Genomic DNA, 20,860 nt, shown 5'->3' with positions numbered 1-20,860 from the left:
ATTGATTGATGCATGATTAATTATGAGTTTTGATTAAAGAACCATTCTTGTGGGTGTTAATTATTGTTACTAGGTTGATTAGTGAATCTTGTTTGAACAAAGGGAACCCTGCTTCAATTTAGTGATCTAATTCCCAATTGATTTGTCTTAACCGATTGGGTGCTTACTGGACCAAGGGGGTAAACCGGGTAACGTAATTGAACAAAATAGGGGTGAATTGTGTGGAGCGAACGCGTAACCAATTGAATCTTAATCTTATAATTAGCTAGTTACTAAGTCACAAACGAAAGATGGTATTTGGTAAAAGGGAACCCTAAGCCAATTAATCCTAGTTTGACGTGTTTGCTAAAAGAGAACTCTGGGTAAACCGACTCTGTAATTGCGTGCATTGATTAATAGAACTAGTGCTTAATAACAAATCATCCAACACTGCGAATAGGATATCTAGGCGAACATTCTTTTATCCATTGAATTCAAATATCTTTATTTTTCTGTCGAGTCTGCATTTCTTTTATTTAAACTTAAAAACCAAAAATATTGTCTTTTATTTTCAAAGCTATCTTGATTTGGCTAATCGTTAAATAGCCGCAAAACAAACTATCTCGTAATTTCGATTTTCATAGTTTAACTTAGTTTACTTTTATTAGTTTCAAACTTAATTCTCACGTTAATACTGTCCTTGGAACGATACTTGGAATTACCATTTTTATACTATTACACGATCGGGTACACTGCCCGTAAGTGTGTAGTAATCTTTAACCAGGCATATTTCCAGAGATAATTTATATACTAGATTTCACACATCATAGACAAAGAGCATTTGAAGATTGGCAAGTTCATCAGAACCAGATCATAGCGCATTGCCAACATATAGGTAGAAACTATATTCCTACACCGAAACCCGTCTTCCCTCCTTGGTCGATAGAGATGCAGCCACCATATCCTACGTATGACCCTGCCGAAGCATTCTATAGCACTTATGGTTATGCGTGGAACCCCTATTGGTACCAATATCATCCTTAGTTTACTTATTTTTTTTTATTTTGTAATTTGTAATTATTGATATGTTTAATACTTTTGTTAATATTGTAATCATTTTTATAATTATCTAACTTTTATTCTTAGATTTTAATAATTTTTGAATGTGGGGTAATAAACCAAACTTCAAAAATATGTATATATGTTTGCAGTTTATCTTATGTACACAACAGGGTAAAACAACGCATTTTCAAAGACTGGCATTAAGTTCAGCAAAAGCAACTAATTTTGACGACAAGATGCAAAATATATGTGAAATAACAACAAGACGGAATGAACAAATGATGTGCACCATTTATCATTCAGCAAACAAACGCCAATATATTTGGAAACTTTGGTAAAAATTTAATCATTTTCACACAAATCACCCTCAATAATTTAAATTGTTACTGATTTCTTGCAAATGAGGGCATTGCAAGATCTTAAGTGTGGGAAGGGGTTAAATTCTTTCGGATTTTAAATTTTTTACTTTATACATTTGGTTACCATTAAAAATACTAGTAAAGCAGTAGTTGTATTAGAATCTAGTGCTCTCTGATAAAAAAGAACAGCCCTAGTCTTATATACTGACTACCCAATTCTAGTAAAAATTTTCAAAATTTTCAATTAAATGAATTCAAATCATGTTTATACATATTTATGAACGATAAAACTAGGTTTTAACACCGAAATTATTGTTACCTCGGAAAGGACATAAATTGAGAAACAAACTAAAATGTTAAAATTCATTTAAAATGGAATAGAGAACGATAAAAAGGAAAATAAAAGCCAAGTGTGGGAAAATTTACCAAGTTATTTTAAACATATGTCACATATATCTGTAACAAATAACTGAAAATACTTTTGCTTTGGACTAAACTAAACTGTTTTACCCAATGAAAGAAAAGAAGAGATGGATCTACACGATGAATCAATTCCATCATTAAAAGGAAGTAAAGTCTTCCGAAAAAGACACGCGCTTCTTGATTTAGGTCATGAAGTTGTCGTCCAGACCAGCTGTAGGTTGACGAAAAATCTAGAAAAGTCATCACTAAAATCAGCAGGAAATCCACGGACCTCAGCATTAAACAGGGTCGCCAAGTGGTCAGATTTATCCTAACCATGAGAAGGATTTATCTCGTACAATGAGGAGGCACCGTGAAAATTAGCTGGATAAGACTAATGAATCAGATCCTCAGAAAGGATAATCTCCTTAAAGATTAAAAATCAGCTTTTAAGCCTGATATTACTCAATCCTTGAGATTGACCTTAAAGATTGAGAATTCAAACTCATGGAATTCAATGATATCTAAACTCGAGCTTGAACGAGAAAATATTTTGATCAAAAATTACAAACCGATTTGTTTTCTGAAAACCCTATTTTTAATGCGTTCATTACCATTGAACGTAAAATCCTAGGAATTCACCTGGAATTCATTAGGTCACCTGAACTAAATCGGGTGTCAACCGTAAGAACGGTGGTTGCATAGCATGGTCAAAGACAGGACCTTGTGCCAGACCGAAAAATTATAAGGGTGAGCTTTACTATTGCTCCTACCAAGGATAGTAATTGCGTCCGACACGTTATAGACCATAATCAAAAGCATGTCACGGGACATTGCCTTAACAGTTGCTTGTTCAACGCTTTCCTTTACAACCGGACGGTAGTTTGCCGAAAGGTAATATACGGGACAAGTAAACTGGACGTGTTGCTTTCCAAATACAAGGTTAGCAAGTGGGTGACACAAAACCGCAAGTTTTGAGCTAAAATTTTCAAATCTGAAACCCACCAAACCCACAAAAATATTTTGCAAACACCGGTAAAGGGTTATTCCGGAAAACTAATCTAGGGTAAAAACTAGATTTCAAAAGATCAAATATTTTCATAAAGATCCAATTTCCTTAATGGATCTAAATTTTTATAGTCATGTGGGACTGTAAACCATATCGTTACTACCATTGTTTATACCGCCATATAGAAATCACTGATGTACAAAGTGTGAAGAATAAAGAAGTGATTCTAGTATTTTAAGACAATATTGCTTGAGGACAAGCAACGCTCAAGTGTGGGAATATTTGATAATGCTAAAAACGAACATATATTTCATAGCATTATTCCTCAAGAAAGACAAGCTTTTAGTTGCAATTGTTCTATTTACAAGTGATATTCGTTTAAATAATAAAAGATGAAGACAGAAGACAGATTCGACGATTTGAAGACGCAAACGACCAAAAAGCTCAAAAGAACAAAAGACAATCAAAAAGGTTCCAATTATTGATAAGAAACGTCTCGAAATCATAAGAGTACAAGATTCAAAACGCAAAGTACAAGATATTAAATTGTACGCGAGGACGTTCGAAAATCCGGAACCGGGACTAGAGTCAACTCTTAACGCTCGACGCAACGGACTAAAAATTACAAGTTAACTATGTATATAAATATAATATAATATATAATTAATTATATTAATTATATATATATTATATATATATATTAAAAACCGTCGGTAGCAAGAAACTCCAAGGGTGTGAGCTGTAAATACATCTCCGCGACTCGCGGAGTTTTAAGGGCATTTTGCCGCGAGTCGCGGAGCCCCAATTTTCAACTCTGGCTATAAAGCCAACCGAATTCTGATCAAATTTCATATCTTATTTCTCAATCTCTCTCTCAATATATACGTAATATATATATAATTTATATTTTAATTTTAATTTTAATTTTAAATCCTAATAATAAGGGTATGTTAGCGAATGTTGTAAGGGTGTAAGTCGAAATTCTGTCCGTGTAACGCTACGCTATTTTTAATCATTGTAAGTTATGTTCAACCTTTTTATATTAATGTCTCGTAGCTAAGTTATTATTATGCTTATTTAAAACGAAGTAATCATGATGTTGGGCTAATTACTAAAATTGGGTAATTGGGCTTTGTACCATAATTGAGGTTTGGACAAAAGAACGACACTTGTGGAAATTAAACTATGGGCTATTAATGGGCTTTATATTTGTTTAACTAAATGAAAGTTTGTTAATGTTAATATAAAGATTTACAATTGGGCGTCCTTATAAATTACCATATACACTCGATCGGACACGATGGGCGGGGTATTTATATGTACGAATAATCGTTCATTTAACCGGACACGGGAATGGATTAATAGCCACTAGAATAATTAAAACAGGGGTGAAATTACATTCAAGGGTAATTGGTGTAATTGTTAACAAAGTAGTAAAACCTTGGTTTACACGCAGTCGATAACCTGGTGTATTCATTAAACAAAGTATTAAAACCTTGTTACAATTCGAATCCCCAATTAGTTGGAATATTTATCTTCGGGTATAATAATAATTTGACAAGGACACTTGCAATTTATATTTATGACTGATGGACTGTTATGGACAAAAACCAGACGGACATATTGAATAATCCAGGACAAAGGACAATTAACCCATGGGCATAAAACTAAAATCAACACATCAAACATCATGATTACGGAAGTTTAAATAAGCATAATTCTTTTATTTCATATTTAATTTCCTTTATTTTATATTTAATTGCACTTCTAATTATCGCACTTTTATTTATTGTTATTTAATCGCACTTTTAATTATCGTACTTTTTAATTATCGCAATTTTATTTTATCGCACTTTTATTATTCGCAATTTCATTATCGTTATTTACTTTACGCTTTAATTTAAGTCTTGTATTTATTTTATATTTTACATTAGGTTTTAACTGCGACTAAAGTTTTAAAATCGACAAACCGGTCATTAAACGGTAAAAACCCCCCTTTATAATAATAATATTACTTATATATATATATTTGTATTTTTATAAAAGTGAACTAATATAGCGTTGAGCTTTGTTTAAAGATTTCCCTGTGGAACGAACCGGACTTACTAAAAACTACACTACTGTACGATTAGGTACACTGCCTATAAGTGTTGTAGCAAGGTTTAAGTATATCCATTCTATAAATAAATAAATATCTTGTGTAAAATTGTATCGTATTTAATAGTGTTTTCCTAGTAAAATAATAACTATTTTATATACACCTCGCTTCGCATCAGGGTGAATTTATTGTTCCTTGTCTACTTAGTGACTGTGTCATGTATGATGCACTAGCAGATTTAGGTTCAAGTGTGAGTGTTATGCCTCTTTCATTATATAAGAGATTAGGTGTAGGTGAGTTAACTCCAACGGATATGAGTGTTCGACTCCTTGATCAAACCATTAAGCACCCAGTTGGAATTGCTGACAACCTACCCGTTCAAGTAGGTAATTTAACCTTTCTAGTCGAATTCATTGTCATTGACATAGAAGAGGACTCAAACGTTCCTCTAATTTTAGGTAGACCATTCTTAGCGTCCACCGGGGCGTTATTTGATGTAAGAAAGGGTAGAATGACACTTAGTAATGATGAGAAATCGATCACCTTTATGATTCGAAAGTCTAAATATCCACAAACCAAAACCGTTGAACCGACAAAAATGATTGGTAAGAACCATGTTGTTTTACCAACTCCAATGGTAATGCTTAACAATAATATAACGCCTAAGTGTGGGGAAAATGAAGTAACACCTAATGATGACTTGATAATAAAGAACCCCATAGTTGATACGAAATTAAATGACCCCGTTATTAACAGTTCCATGAAGAAACTTTTTAAACGGGTTATTGATGCTAAAAGTAAGGGGAAATTTAAGTTATATAACCGGTTAGTATCCAATCTGTCGCCTAAAGAAAAGGCGAAGCTAGTTGAATTTGTGGATATTACGGAAAAAGCTGGTCACTGGATTAAAGCAAAAGTCATAGATATGCAAGTTGATTATGGTCCAAGAGAAATTGACAATGAAGTTAATCACAATTTCGACACCACATCTACCTAAGTGTGAGGAGATTCAAATATTCTAAAAAGAAAATGCTGTTTGGAGTTAGTTGTTCTGTTCTCGTTTAGTTCCGAGAATGGAATCCGATTGGTATTTTCCACTAGCAGACACTAAAGAACTAGTTTTCTTCCCCCATTCTGAATTTTTTTGTTTTTTAGGTTTTATATGAAATTAATATGTTTTCTTTTTAAGTTTTGTGTGAATTTAAAAACAAAAATTTACTTTATTTCATTAAGTTGAAAAAAAAATGATTTCTAAAATTCGTCGTGAGTTGAAGACTAGGTCGTTGAGCCGAAATTACTTTACCCGAGGGCGGGGCGAAAAATTTTGTCATCATTATTTTTAATTTTATTGATTTAAAGTATGCAAAAAAACATATTTGATTTTATAAATTTTTGAACGTGGGGTAATATACCCAACTTTAAAAATATGTATATATGTTTGTATTTTATCATGTAAACAACAGGGTAAAACAACGCACTTTCAAAGACTAACATTAAGTTCAGCAAAAGCTACTGATTTTGACGACAAGATGCAAAACAACAAATGTGATATAATAAATGAAGGAATTAACGATGAGGCGCGCCATCTATCATTCGACGAGCTTTGTAATTACAAACTGGGTATTTTTAATCACTTTCCTACACTAATCACCCTCATGAATTTATAATTATATTCTGATTTCATGCAAATGAGGGCATTGCATGATCTCAAGTGTGGGGAAGGGTTATAAATTCTCTCGGGTTTATACTTGGCTTATTTTCTAAATATTATGAAAATTTTAAATTTTTTTAACTAAATGAATTCAAAATCATGTTTATACATATTTATGAACGATAAAACTAGGTGTTAATGCCGAAATTATTGTTACCTCGGAAAGGACATAAATTGAGAAACAACTAAAACGCTTGAATTTATTTATTAAGATATAAAAAGACGCATGAAAAAAGCCAAGTGTGGGGAGAATGTACCAAGTTATTCAATTAAAAACTATCTATCACATGTTTTTGTAAAGTTATTGCAGGTGCTTTTACTTTGGACTAAATTAACTGGTTTACCCGATTTACTGTAAGAAAGATGGATCTACACGATGAATCAATTCCATCATTAAAAGGAAGTAAAGTCTTCCGAAAAAGAAACGCGCTTCTTGATTTAGGTCATGAAGTTGTCGTCCAGACCAGCTGTAGGTTGACGAAAAATCTAGAAAAGTCATCTCTAAAATCAGCAGGAAATCCACGGACCTCAGCATCAAACAGGGTCGCCATGTGGTCAGATTTATCCTAACCATGAGAAGGATTTATCTCGTATAATGGGGGGCACCGTGCAAATTAGCTTGATAAGACTAATGAATCAAATCCCCAGAAAGGATAATCTCCTTAAAGATCAAAAATCAGCTTTTAAGACTGATATTACTCAATCCTAGAGATTGACCTTAAAGATTGAGAATTACAAACTCATAGAATTCAATGATATCTAAACTCGAGCTTGAACGAGAAAATATTTTGATCAAAAATAAAATCGATTTGTTTTCTGAAAACCTATTTTCAATGCGTTCATTACCATTGAACGTAAAATCCTGAGAATTCATCAGAATTCATTAGGTCACCTGAACCAAATCGGGTGTCAACCGTAAGAAACGGTGGTTGCATAGCATGGTCGGAGACAGGACCTTGTGCCAGACCGAAAAATCATAGGATGATCTTTACTATTGCTCCTACAAAGGATAGTACTAGCATCCGACACGTTTTAAGACCATAATCATATGCATGTCATTAGACATTGCCTTAACAGTTTCTTGTTCATCGCTTTCCTTTACAACCGGACGGTAGTTTACCGAAAGGTAATATACGGAACAAGTAAACTGGACGTGTTGCTTTCCCAATACAAGGTTAGCAAGTGGGTAACACAAAACCACAAGTGTTGAGCTAAAATTTTCAAATCTGAAACCCACACAACCCACAAAAATATTTTGCAAACACCGGTGAAGGGTTATTCCGGAAAACTTATCTAGGGTAAAAGCTAGATTAAATTTTCAAAAAGATCAAATGTTTTCATAAAGATCCAATTTCCTTAAGGATCTACATTTTCATAGTCATGTGGGACTGTAAACCACCTTTCAAATGTGCACTTTGCTTTGGAAACCGAAAGTAAATCGGCTATTTGATTGCAAGTGTCGTTGACCTAAACCCGAGGCAACTGTGGATGACACACCCACCTTTAACCATGGTTCTATCGTTACTATCATTGTTTATACCACCATATCAAAATCACTAATGTACAAAGTGTGATGTGTAGTGACCCGAACTTTTCCATGTTTATATATATTAATTGAGATTGATATTTACATGATTAAATGTTTCCAACATGTTAAGCAATCAAACTTGTTAAGACTTGATTAATTGAAATATGTTTCATATAGACAATTGACCACCCAAGTTGACCGGTGATTCACGAACGTTAAAACTTGTAAAAACTATATGATGACATATATATGGATATATATATAGTTAACATGATACTATGATAAGTAAACATATCATTAAGTATATTAACAATGAACTACATATGTAAAAACAAGACTACTAACTTAATGATTTTTAAACGAGACATATATGTAACGATTATCGTTGTAAAGATATTTAATGTATATATATCATATTAAGAGATATTCATACATGATAATATCATGATAATATAATAATTTAAAATCTCATTTGATATTATAAACATTGGGTTAACAACATTTAACAAGATCGTTAACCTAAAGGTTTCAAAACAACACTTACATGTAACGACTAACGATGACTTAACGACTCAGTTAAAATGTATATACATGTAGTGTTTTAATATGTATTTATACACTTTTGAAAGACTTCAATACACTTATCAAAATACTTCTACTTAACAAAAATGCTTACAATTACATCCTCGTTCAGTTTCATCAACAATTCTACTCGTATGCACCCGTATTCGTACTCGTACAATACATAGCTTTTAGATGTATGTACTATTGGTATATACACTCCAATGATCAGCTCTTAGCAGCCCATGTGAGTCACCTAACACATGTGGGAACCATCATTTGGCAACTAGCATGAAATATCTCATAAAATTACAAAAATATGAGTAATCATTCATGACTTATTTACATGAAAACAAAATTACATATCCTTTATATCTAATCCATACACCAACGACCAAAAACACCTACAAACACTTTCATTCTTCAATTTTCTTCATCTAATTGATCTCTCTCAAGTTCTATCTTCAAGTTCTAAGTGTTCTTCATAAATTCCAAAAGTTCTAGTTTCATAAAATCAAGAATACTTTCAAGTTTGCTAGCTCACTTCCAATCTTGTAAGGTGATCATCCAACCTCAAGAAATCTTTGTTTCTTACAGTAGGTTATCATTCTAATACAAGGTAATAATCATATTCAAACTTTGGTTCAATTTCTATAACTATAACAATCTTATTTCAAGTGATGATCTTACTTGAACTTGTTTTCGTGTCATGATTCTGCTTCAAGAACTTCGAGCCATCCAAGGATCCATTGAAGCTAGATCCATTTTTCTCTTTTCCAGTAGGTTTATCCAAGGAACTTAAGGTAGTAATGATGTTCATAACATCATTCGATTCATACATATAAAGCTATCTTATTCGAAGGTTTAAACTTGTAATCACTAGAACATAGTTTAGTTAATTCTAAACTTGTTCGCAAACAAAAGTTAATCCTTCTAACTTGACTTTTAAAATCAACTAAACACATGTTCTATATCTATATGATATGCTAACTTAATGATTTAAAACCTGGAAACACGAAAAACACCGTAAAACCGGATTTACGCCGTCGTAGTAACACCGCGGGCTGTTTTGGGTTAGTTAATTAAAAACTATGATAAACTTTGATTTTAAAGTTGTTATTCTGAAAAAATGATTTTTATTATGAACATGAAACTATATCCAAAAATTATGATTAAACTCAAAGTGGAAGTATGTTTTCTAAAATGGTCATCTAGACGTCGTTCTTTCGACTGAAATGACTACCTTTAAAAAAATGACTTGTAACTTATTTTTACGACTATAAACCTATACTTTTCTGTTTAGATTCATAAAATAGAGTTCAATATGAAACCATAGCAATTTGATTCACTCAAAACGGATTTAAAATGAAGAAGTTATGGGTAAAACAAGATTGGATAATTTTTCTCATTTTAGCTACGTGAAAATTGGTAACAAATCTATTCCAACCATAACTTAATCAACTTGTATTTTATATTATGTAATCTTGAGATACCATAGACACGTATACAATGTTTCGACCTATCATGTCGACACATCTATATATATTTCGGAACAACCATAGACACTCTATATGTGAATGTTGGAGTTAGCTATACAGGGTTGAGGTTGATTCTAAAATATATATAGTTTGAGTTGTGATCAATACTGAGATACGTATACACTGGGACGTGGATTGATTCAAGATAATATTTATCGATTTATTTCTCTACATCTAACTGTGGACAACTAGTTGTAGGTTACTAACGAGGACAGCTGACTTAATAAACTTAAAACATCAAAATATATTAAAAGTGTTGTAAATATATTTTGAACATACTTTGATATATATGTATATATTGTTATAGGTTCGTGAATCAACCAGTGGCCAAGTCTTACTTCCCGACGAAGTAAAAATCTGTGAAAGTGAGTTATAGTCCCACTTTTAAAATCTAATATTTTGGGATGAGAATACATGCAGGTTTTATAAATGATTTACAAAATAGACACAAGTATGTGAAACTACATTCTATGGTTGAATTATCGAAATCGAATATGCCCCTTTTTATTAAGTCTGGTAATCTAAGAATTAGGGAACAGACACCCTAATTGATGCGAATCCTAAAGATAGATCTATTGGGCCTAACAAACCCCATCCAAAGTACCGGATGCTTTAGTACTTCGAAATTTATATCATATCCGAAGGGTGTCCCGGAATGATGGGGATATTCTTATATATGCATCTTGTTAATGTCGGTTACCAGGTGTTCACCATATGAATGATTTTTATCTCTATGTATGGGATGTGTATTGAAATATGAAATCTTGTGGTCTATTGTTACAATTTGATATATATAGGTTAAACCTATAACTCACCAACATTTTTGTTGACGTTTAAAGCATGTTTATTCTCAGGTGAATACTAAGAGCTTCCGCTGTCGCATACTTAAATAAGGACGAGATTTGGAGTCCATGCTTGTATGATATTGTGTAAAAACTGCATTCAAGAAACTTATTTTGTTGTAACATATTTGTATTGTAAACCATTATGTAATGGTCGTGTGTAAACAGGATATTTTAGATTATCATTATTTGATAATCTACGTAAAGCTTTTTAAACCTTTATTGATGAAATAAAGGTTATGGTTTGTTTTAAAATGAATGCAGTCTTTGAAAAACGTCTCATATAGAGGTCAAAACCTCGCAACGAAATCAATTAATATGGAACGTTTTTAATCAATAAGAACGGGACATTTCATGATGAATAAAAAAGTGATTCATGTATGTTTTTATTTCAAGTTCTGTATTGCTTGAGGACAAGCAACGCTCAAGTGTGGGGATATTTGATAAGGCTAAAAAGGAACATATATTTCATAGCAATATCCCTTCTAAATAATAGGTTTTCATACGTAATTGTATTATATTTTCATTGTAATTGTTTAAATAAATAAGTGCGAAGACAAAAGGCGAAAACGAAGATTTGAAGACACAAACGTCCAAAAAGCTCAAATATACAAGATACAATTCAAAAGGTTCAATTTATTGATGAGAAACGTCTAAAAATGACAAGAGTACAAGTTACAAAACGCAAAGTACAAGATATTAAATTATACGAAAGGACGTTCGAAAATCCGGAACCGGTACCCGAGCCAACTATCAACGCTCGACGCAACGGAGCTGAAAGTACAAGTCCACTATGCACAAGAATATAATATAATATTTAAATAATTCATAATAAGAATAATAATAAATAATAAAAAGTTGTTAATTGAGCATAGTTAAGGGGTCATTAGTGAAAATTTCAATTCAATATTTGCCTATAAAAGGCAATTCATTTGATCGATTTATGTACACCTTTTCTTCTTTCTTTCTCTTTACATGTAATATATATATATTTATAATTTTAATTTTAATTTTAGTTTAAGTTTAATAATAATTGGGTTATTGTAAGGAATGTTTTACGGATTTTAAAGTCGAAACTCTGTCCGTGTAACGCTACACGATTAATAATCACTGTAAGTTATGTTCTTCCTTTTTAAATTAATGTCTCGTAACTAAGTTATTATTATGCTTATTTAAGCCGAAGTAATCGTGATGTTTGACTAAATATTAAGACGGGGTTATTGGATTTTGTACCATAATTAAGGTTTGGGCAAAAGACCGACACTTGTGGAAATTGGACTATTGACTATTAATAGATGGGGGGTATTGTCTAATTGAGTGATAACTCATTGGAGTCTGTCGAACCTATCTTCAAATTAATTATCCTAATAATTAATAATGATTATGGTTGTCCTATTTAGTGACGTTCATATGAAATCTATTATAATCATTTAATAAATTATTCGGGTTGGGTAATTGATTATTCAAACTGATCAAGTGGGTAAATTAATATTCATATCTAATCAAAACAGGGGTGGATTACATACAGTGATAACTGGTGTAATTGTTGACAGAAGTGATAACTGCGTCACAGTTTAAATCCTTAATTAGTTGGAATATTTGACTTCGGGTGGACACTCGCACTTTATATTTATGACCGATGGACTATTATGGACAAAAACCAGATAGGTATCAAATAAACCATGACAAAGGACAATTAACCCGATTAACAATTAATTAAAATCAAAACGTTAAACATCATGATTACGGAAGTTTAAATAAGCATAATCCTTTTATTTCATATTCTATCGCAATTTTATTTATTGTTATTTTATTTATCGTCATTTATATATTTTACGCACTTTAATTATTGTCATTTATCTTTACGCTTAAAAATATAAAATCGACAAACCGGTCATTAAACGGTAAAAAACTCCCTTTTATAATAATATTACTACTTATATATATATATATATATATATATATATATATATATATATATATATATATATATATATATATATATATATATATATATATTTATATAAATATAGTTTTATAAAAATATAGTACGTAATCACTAGCTCCCTGTGGAACGAACCGGACTTACTAAAAACTACACTACTCTACGATTAGGTACACTGCCTATAGTGTTGTAGCAAGGTTTAGGTATATCTCATCCGTAAATTAATAAAACTTGTGTCATATTTTGTAGTATTTTGTATTACAAATAATACTATTTCGTACCCTCACGCTACATCATCAAAAAGCTGCTAAATATACTCAAACAATAAAACCAATACGTTATAAAAGCAGCATCGTTTTGTAGGTAGTGGTGAGATAGTAGCCTCAACATGATTCTCGATGTACCTAAATACAATATTAAATAAAAACAAGTATCATAGTGGTATTTAAACAGGCATAACAATTTACATGTGAAGGTATTACTTATCGAAAGATCTAAAGGTGCAAAATTCACCTTTAAAAATAGTAAAATGTCATTTTCGGCATCTAGACTGCTTCGAACGGGAGAAAGGGTTAAGGAGGTCTTGATCGTAGCACCGTTTTCTAGTTATGTTGCGAAAATGGGCCTAATCTGCAATTGAAACTTTTTCGGAAAATTCTCCACATTATTTTGCTTGATTTTGTGGAGAATGTAGTGACTTCAAATATAAGTTTTGCGGTCATTAATTATCATCAAAATGAAACTACACTCACATATATTCGCATTCTATATGAAATTTAGAAAGAAAAACAAAAATAAAGTTATGAATCTAGAGATATAAAAAAGCTGCAAAAATACTCAAACAATAAAACTTACATGTTATAAAAACATCAACGTTTTGTAGGTAGTGGTGAGCTAGTAGCCCCAACATGATTCTCGATGTACCTAAATACAATATTAAATAAAAAAAACAAATATCATAGTGGTATTTAAATAGGCACAACAATTCACATGTGAAAGTATTACTTATCGTAAGATCTAAAAGTGAAAAATTCACCTTTAAAAATAGTAAAATGTTATTTTCGAAATCTAAACTGCTTCGAACGGGGGAAACCCTTAAGAAAGTCTTTCTCGTAGCGCCGTTTTCTAGTTATCTTGCGAAAATGATCCTCATCTGCAATTGAAAATTTTTCGAAAAATTCTCCACAAAATTTTGCCCGATTTTGTGGGGAATGTAGTGACTTCAAATATGTGTTTTGCGGCCATAAATTATCATCAAAACAAAATTACACACTCATATATTCACATTCAATATGAAATTCAGAACAAAAATCAAAATAAGGTTATGAATCTAGAGATATAAAAAAGTTGCTAAAAATACTCAAACAATAAAACTATTACGTTATAAAAGCAGCAACGTTTTGTAGGTAGTGGTGAGATAGTAGCCCCAACATGATTCTCGATGTACCTAAATATAATATTAAATAAAAACAAGTATCATAGTGGTATTTAAACAGGCATAACAATTCACATGTGAAGGTATTACTTATCGAAAGATCTAAAGGTGCAAAATTCACCGTTAAAAATAGTAAAATGTCATTTTGGACATCTAAACTGCTTCGAACGGGGGAAAGCGTTAAGGAAGTCTTGATCGTAGCGCCGTTTTCTCGTTATCTTGCGAAAATGGGCCTAATCTGCAATTGAAACTTTTTCGGAAAATTCTCCACATTATTTTGCTTGATTTTGTGGTGAATGCAGTGACTTTAAATATGAGTTTTGCGGCCATTAATTATCATCAACACGAAACTACACTCACATATATTCACATTCTATATGAAATTTAGAAAGAAAAACAAAAATAAGGTCATGAATCTAGAGACATAAAAAGGCTGCTAAAAATACTCAAACAATAAAACCTAGATGTTATAAAAGCAGCAACGTTTTGTAGGTAGTGGTGAGATAGTAGCGGTGAGATAGTAGCCCGAACATGATTCTCGATGTACATAAATACAATATTAAATAAAAAAACAAATATCATAATGGTATTTAAACAGGCACAACAATTCACATGTGAAAGTATTACTTATCGTAAGATCTAAAAGTGCAAAATTCACTTTTAAAAATAGTAAAATGTCATTTTCGGCATCTAAACTGCTTCGAACGAGGGAAAGTCTTAAGGAAATCTTTCTCGTAGCGCTGTTTTCTAGTTATCTTGCAAAAATGGTCCTAATCTGCATTTGAAAATTTTTCGGAAAACTCTTCACAAAATTTTGCTCGATTTTATGGGGAATGTAGTGACTTCAAATATGTATTTAGCGGTCATTAATTATCATCAAAATGAAACTACACTCTCATATATTCGCATTTAATATGAAATTGAGAAAGAAAAACAAAAATAAGGTTATGAATATAGAGATATAAAAAAGTTACTAAAAATACTCAAACAATAAAACTAAGACGTTATAAAAGCAGCAATGTTTTGTAGGTAGTAGTGAGATAGTAGCCCCAACATGATTCTCAATGTACCTGTATACAATATTAAATAAAAACAAGTATCATTGTGGTATTTAAACAGGCACAACAATTCACATGTGAAAATATTACTTATCGTAAGATCTAAAATTGTAAAATTCACCTTTAAAAATAGTAAAATGTTATTTTCGGCATCTAAACTGCTTCGAACGGGAAAAGCCTTAAGGAAGTCTTTCTCATAGCGCCGTTTTCTAGTTATCTTGCGAAAATGGGCCTACTTTGCAATTGAAAATTTTTCAAAAAATTCTTCACAAAATTTTGACCGATTTTATGGGGAATGTAGTGACTTCAAATATGTGTTTTGATGCCATTAATTATCATCAAAATGAAACTACACTCTCATATATTCACATTTAATATGAAATTTAGAACAAAAATCAAAATAAGGTTAAGAATCTAGAGATATAAAAAAGCTGCTAAAAATACTCAAACAATAAAACCAAGACGTTATAAAAGCATCAACGTTTTGTAGGTAGTTGTGAGATAGTAGCCCCAACATGATTCTCGATGTACCTAAATATAATATTAAATAAAAACAAGTATCATAGTGGTATTTAAATAGGCAAAACAATTCACATGTGAAGGTATTGCTTATCTTAAGATTTAAAAGTTCAAAATTCACCTTTAAAAATAGTAAAATGTCATTTTCGGCATCTAAACTGCTTCGAAAGGAGGAAAGCTTTAAGGAAGTCTTGCTCGTAGCGTCGTTTTCTAGTTATCTTGCGAAAATGGGCCTAATCTGCAATTGAAAATTTTTAAAAAAATTCTCCACAAAATTTTGCTAATTCTGTGGGGAGTGTAGTGACTTCAAATATGTGTTTTGCGGCCATTAATCAAATATGTGTTTTGCGGCCATTAATTTTTATCAAAACGAAATTACAGTCTCATATATTCGCATTCAATATGAAATTTAGAAAAAAAATCAAAATATGGTTATGAATCTAGAGATATAAAAAAACTGCTAAAAATACTCAAACAAGAAAAACCAAGACGTTATAAAAGCAGCAACGTTTTGTAAGTAGTGGTGAGATAGTATCCCTAACATGATTCTCGATGTACCTAAGTAAAATATCAAATAAAAACAAATATCTTAGTGGTATTTAAACAGACACAACAATTCACATGTGAAAGTATTACTTATCGTAAGATCTAAAAGTGTAAAATTTACCTTTAAAAATAGTAAAATGTCATTTTAGGCATCTAAACTGCTTCGAACTAGGGAAAGCGTTAAGGAAGTCTTGCTCATAGCGCCGTTTTTTATTTATCTTGCGAAAATGGGCCTAATCTGCAATTGAAAATTTTTCAGAAAATTCTCCACAAAATTTTGCCCGATTTTGTGGGGAATGTAATTACTTCAAATATGGGTTTTGCGGCCATTAATTATCATCAAAAAAAAAAAAATTACACTGTCATATATTCGCATTCAATATGAAATTTAGAAAGAAAAACAAAAAAAAAAGATTATGTATCTAGATATATAAGAAAGCTGCTAAAAATACTCAAACATTAAAATCAAGACGTTATAAAAGCAGCAACGTTTTGTAAGTAGTGGTGAGATAGTAGCCCCAAAATGATTCTCGATGTACCTAAATACAATATTAAATAAAAATAAGCATAATAGTGGTATTTAAATAGGCTAAACAATTCACATGTGAAAGTATTATTTATCGTAAGATCTAAAAGTGCTAAATTCACCTTTAAAAATAGTAAAATGTCATTTTCGACATCTAAACTGCTTCGAACGGGGGAAAGCCTTAAGCAAGTCTTGCTTGTAGCACCGTTTTCTAGTTATATTGTGAAAATGGGCCTTATCTGCAATTGAAACATTTCTAGAAACTTCTCCACAAAATTTTGCCCAATTTTTATAGGGAATGTAGTTACTTCAAATATGTGTTTTGTGTCCATTAATTATCATCAAAACGAAACTACACTCTCATATATTCGCATTCAATATGAAATTTAGAACAAAAATCAAAATAAGGTTATGAATCTAGAGATATAAAAAAGCTGCTAAAATACTCAAACAATAAAACCAACACATTATAAAAGCAGCAACGTTTTGTAAGTAGTGGTGAGATAGTAACCCCAAAATGATTCTCGATGTACCTAAATACAATATTAAATAAAAACAAGTATCATAGTGGTATTTAAACAGGCACAACAATTTACATGTGAAGGTATTACTTATCGTAAGATCTAAAAGTGCAAAATTCACCTTTAAATATAGTAAATGTCATTTTCGGTATCTAAACTGCTTCGCACGAGGGAGAAGCCTTAAGGAAGTCTTGCTAGTAGCGCTTTTTTCTAGTTATCTTGCAAAAAATGGGCATAATCTGCAACTGAAGGTTTTTCGAAAAACTCTCCACAAAATTTTGCCCGATTTTGTGGGGAACGTAGTTAATACAAATATGTGTTTCGCGACCATTAATTATCATCCAAACAAAGCTACAATCTCATATATTCGCATTCAATATGAAATTTAGAAATAAAAACAAAAATAAGGTTATGAATTTAGAGAAATAAAAAGGCAGCTAAAAATACTCGAACAATAAAACAAAGACGTTATAAAAGCAGCAACGTTTTGTAGCTGGTGGTGAGATAGTAGCCCCAATTTGATTCTTGATGTACCTAAATATAATTTTAAATAAAAACAATTATCATAGTGGTATTTAAACATGCACAACAATTCACATGTGAAGGTTGTTATTTATCGTAAGACCTAAAAGTGCAAAATTCACCTTTAAAAACATTAAAATCTCATTTTTGGTATCTAAACTGCTTCGAAAGGGGTAAGAAAGGAAGTTTTTCTCGTAGCGTCGTTTTCTAGTTATCTTGCTAAAATGGGCCTAATCTGCAATTGAAACTTTTCGGAAAATTCTCCACAAAATTTTGCCCGATTTTGTGAGGATTTAGTGACTTCAAATATGTGTTTTGCGGCCATCAATTATCATCAAAACAAAACTACACTCTCATATATTCTCATTCAATATGAAATTTAGAAACAAAAACCAAATTAAGGTTATGAATCTTGAGATATAAAAAAGCTGCTAAAAATACTCAAACATTAAAACCAAGACGTTATAAAAGCAGCAACGTTTTGTAGCTAGTTGTGAGATAGTAGCCCAACATGATTATCGATGTACCTAAATACAATATTAAATAAAATCAAGTATCATAGTGGTATTTAAATAGGCACAACAGTTCACATGTGAAGGTATTATTTATCGTAAGATCTAAAAGTGCAACCTTGATGAAGTGTCTACAAGGGCGTCTGTTGGATTTTCTGATTTCTGGGAAGTAAAATCATAAATAGACGGTGAAATCCTGTACGAGGGTGATCAGTGACATGTATGTTCGGGATTGTACATGTCTAGAGTGATCGGTGAGGCGGTGTAGTCTCATGAAGAATCCTATAATTGAAGAGTCGCATACTTCAATTGGTCTTCTGGTGTATGAAGATGATCTTCGTGTTAGAAGATGGATGCGATAGAAACCGAGATGGCCCAAGCTAGTAACTAAGAGATTGGATTATCGCTCAGCGATGTTTTTGTTGTCGAAAGACTTCACTTGCTCGTAGGATAACGACTAAAGTTTGGCGTTATTCGGGTGTCTCATCCGGCGATATCGAAAAGAGTAGGTAATCGGCTAGTCCAGAGTTATTGTGGGTTTGTTTAAACATAGTGATGGGTTGATAAAATGGGTTGTGTTTAGATCATCCTTCAAGTGGGAGGTTGTTGGATGTGTGAAGGATATCATAAACAAAGAGGAATTTCACAGCAGCTTTAAGCCACGGCGTGGCTCCTCAAGTCGCAGCACGGCTTAACACTTGGAAAGCTGTCGGGGTCGAAATCATGCCTTAATCCATGGCGCGGCTTAAGCCTATCTGGGAGCCTGACGAGGAAAAACGCGTTTTCTTGCTATTTAAGTTGTTTTCTTGTTTAGATACGCATATATAAACACCCTATTGTAACCCCTAACATATGTGCACGAAATTAATAGTGAAAAATCTCTTGTTTGCGTTCGTGGACTAAACCATTCTCCGTGTTTTGGAGTTGGGATATAACCACGTTAAATCCTGTGTCGTTTATTTATCGTTTTGCTTTAATTATTCGTTTGTCGTTCGTGGGTAAGTGATTAGTATAAATCACTTGTCTTGTTTGAGTCCTAAATCCTAACATACTCTTTATGATGGAGTATGATAAAATTGTTAAGAGTTATGAATTTAGGGATGGCAATGGATGTTCCATCCATGGACATCCACCCGATCCGATTCATTTATAATGGATATGGATGATGTAAATGGACAATTAACGGATATGGATATGGATGATCTAAATATTTCGTGAATTGGATATAGATGACAATTTATCATCTACGGATACATCTATATATATATATATATATATATATATATATATATATATATATATATATATATATACATATACACGTACTAAAATATATGCATATACATCTACATATTGATATACATATACATACAACCTATAAATTCTTAAATTATTAAAGAAACTAAGGGTTGTGATAGTCAAAATTATTAAATTGTTACTAACAATATTCAAAATTACATATTTAGATTAGTTTAAACGTATATTTACTTATATTATAACGTATTTTTGTTCAATTAAATTCATAATCGGCGACAAATTACAATCAAAACATGTGTAATAAATCAAAAACATAAAGATTCAATATTTACATCTTTTATAATCTATATTAAATTGATAAAATCGTCGTTAAATTAACATTTCATTGATATCCAACGGATATCCACTAACCCGCTTAATCCATCGGACATGGATATGGATGGATGAACTGGAATCAAATGGATATGGATATGGATATGGATATGGATGAGCATAAATTAAATGGATATGGATGTGGATATGGCATCATCCGATCCATATCCGATCCATTGGCATCCCTATTTATGATTGTCTGTGATGACAATGATTGTCGGTTTAGACAATGTTGGATATGGATGCAAATTTTATCTCTTGGGTTAGAGATTATGTCAGTAACATGGAGATGAGGATCTTGAAGTTGTCATCGAGGAAGCATCTATGTCGGTTGTCTTTGCAATGTGGAAGGATGGTTATCTTCTTCTATTCAAAAGGTGGAGACTTGTTGGTTAGAGTTTTGGTTGGAAAAATGGGATATGGTTGCTTAGTGTATGGAAGGATGTTATCTCACATTGGTGGAAAGCAGAAGTCGGAGGTGGGTGACTTGATTATAAATGGAGGGCTAAGTCTCAATTTCAATTTGCATCAATCAATAAACTTTAAGTATTTGACTAG

This window comes from Rutidosis leptorrhynchoides, chromosome 1 (genome assembly GCF_046630445.1).
Source record: "Rutidosis leptorrhynchoides isolate AG116_Rl617_1_P2 chromosome 1, CSIRO_AGI_Rlap_v1, whole genome shotgun sequence".
Taxonomy (NCBI): Eukaryota; Viridiplantae; Streptophyta; class Magnoliopsida; order Asterales; family Asteraceae; genus Rutidosis; species Rutidosis leptorrhynchoides.
Note: the sequence above shows the minus strand (reverse complement) of the source record.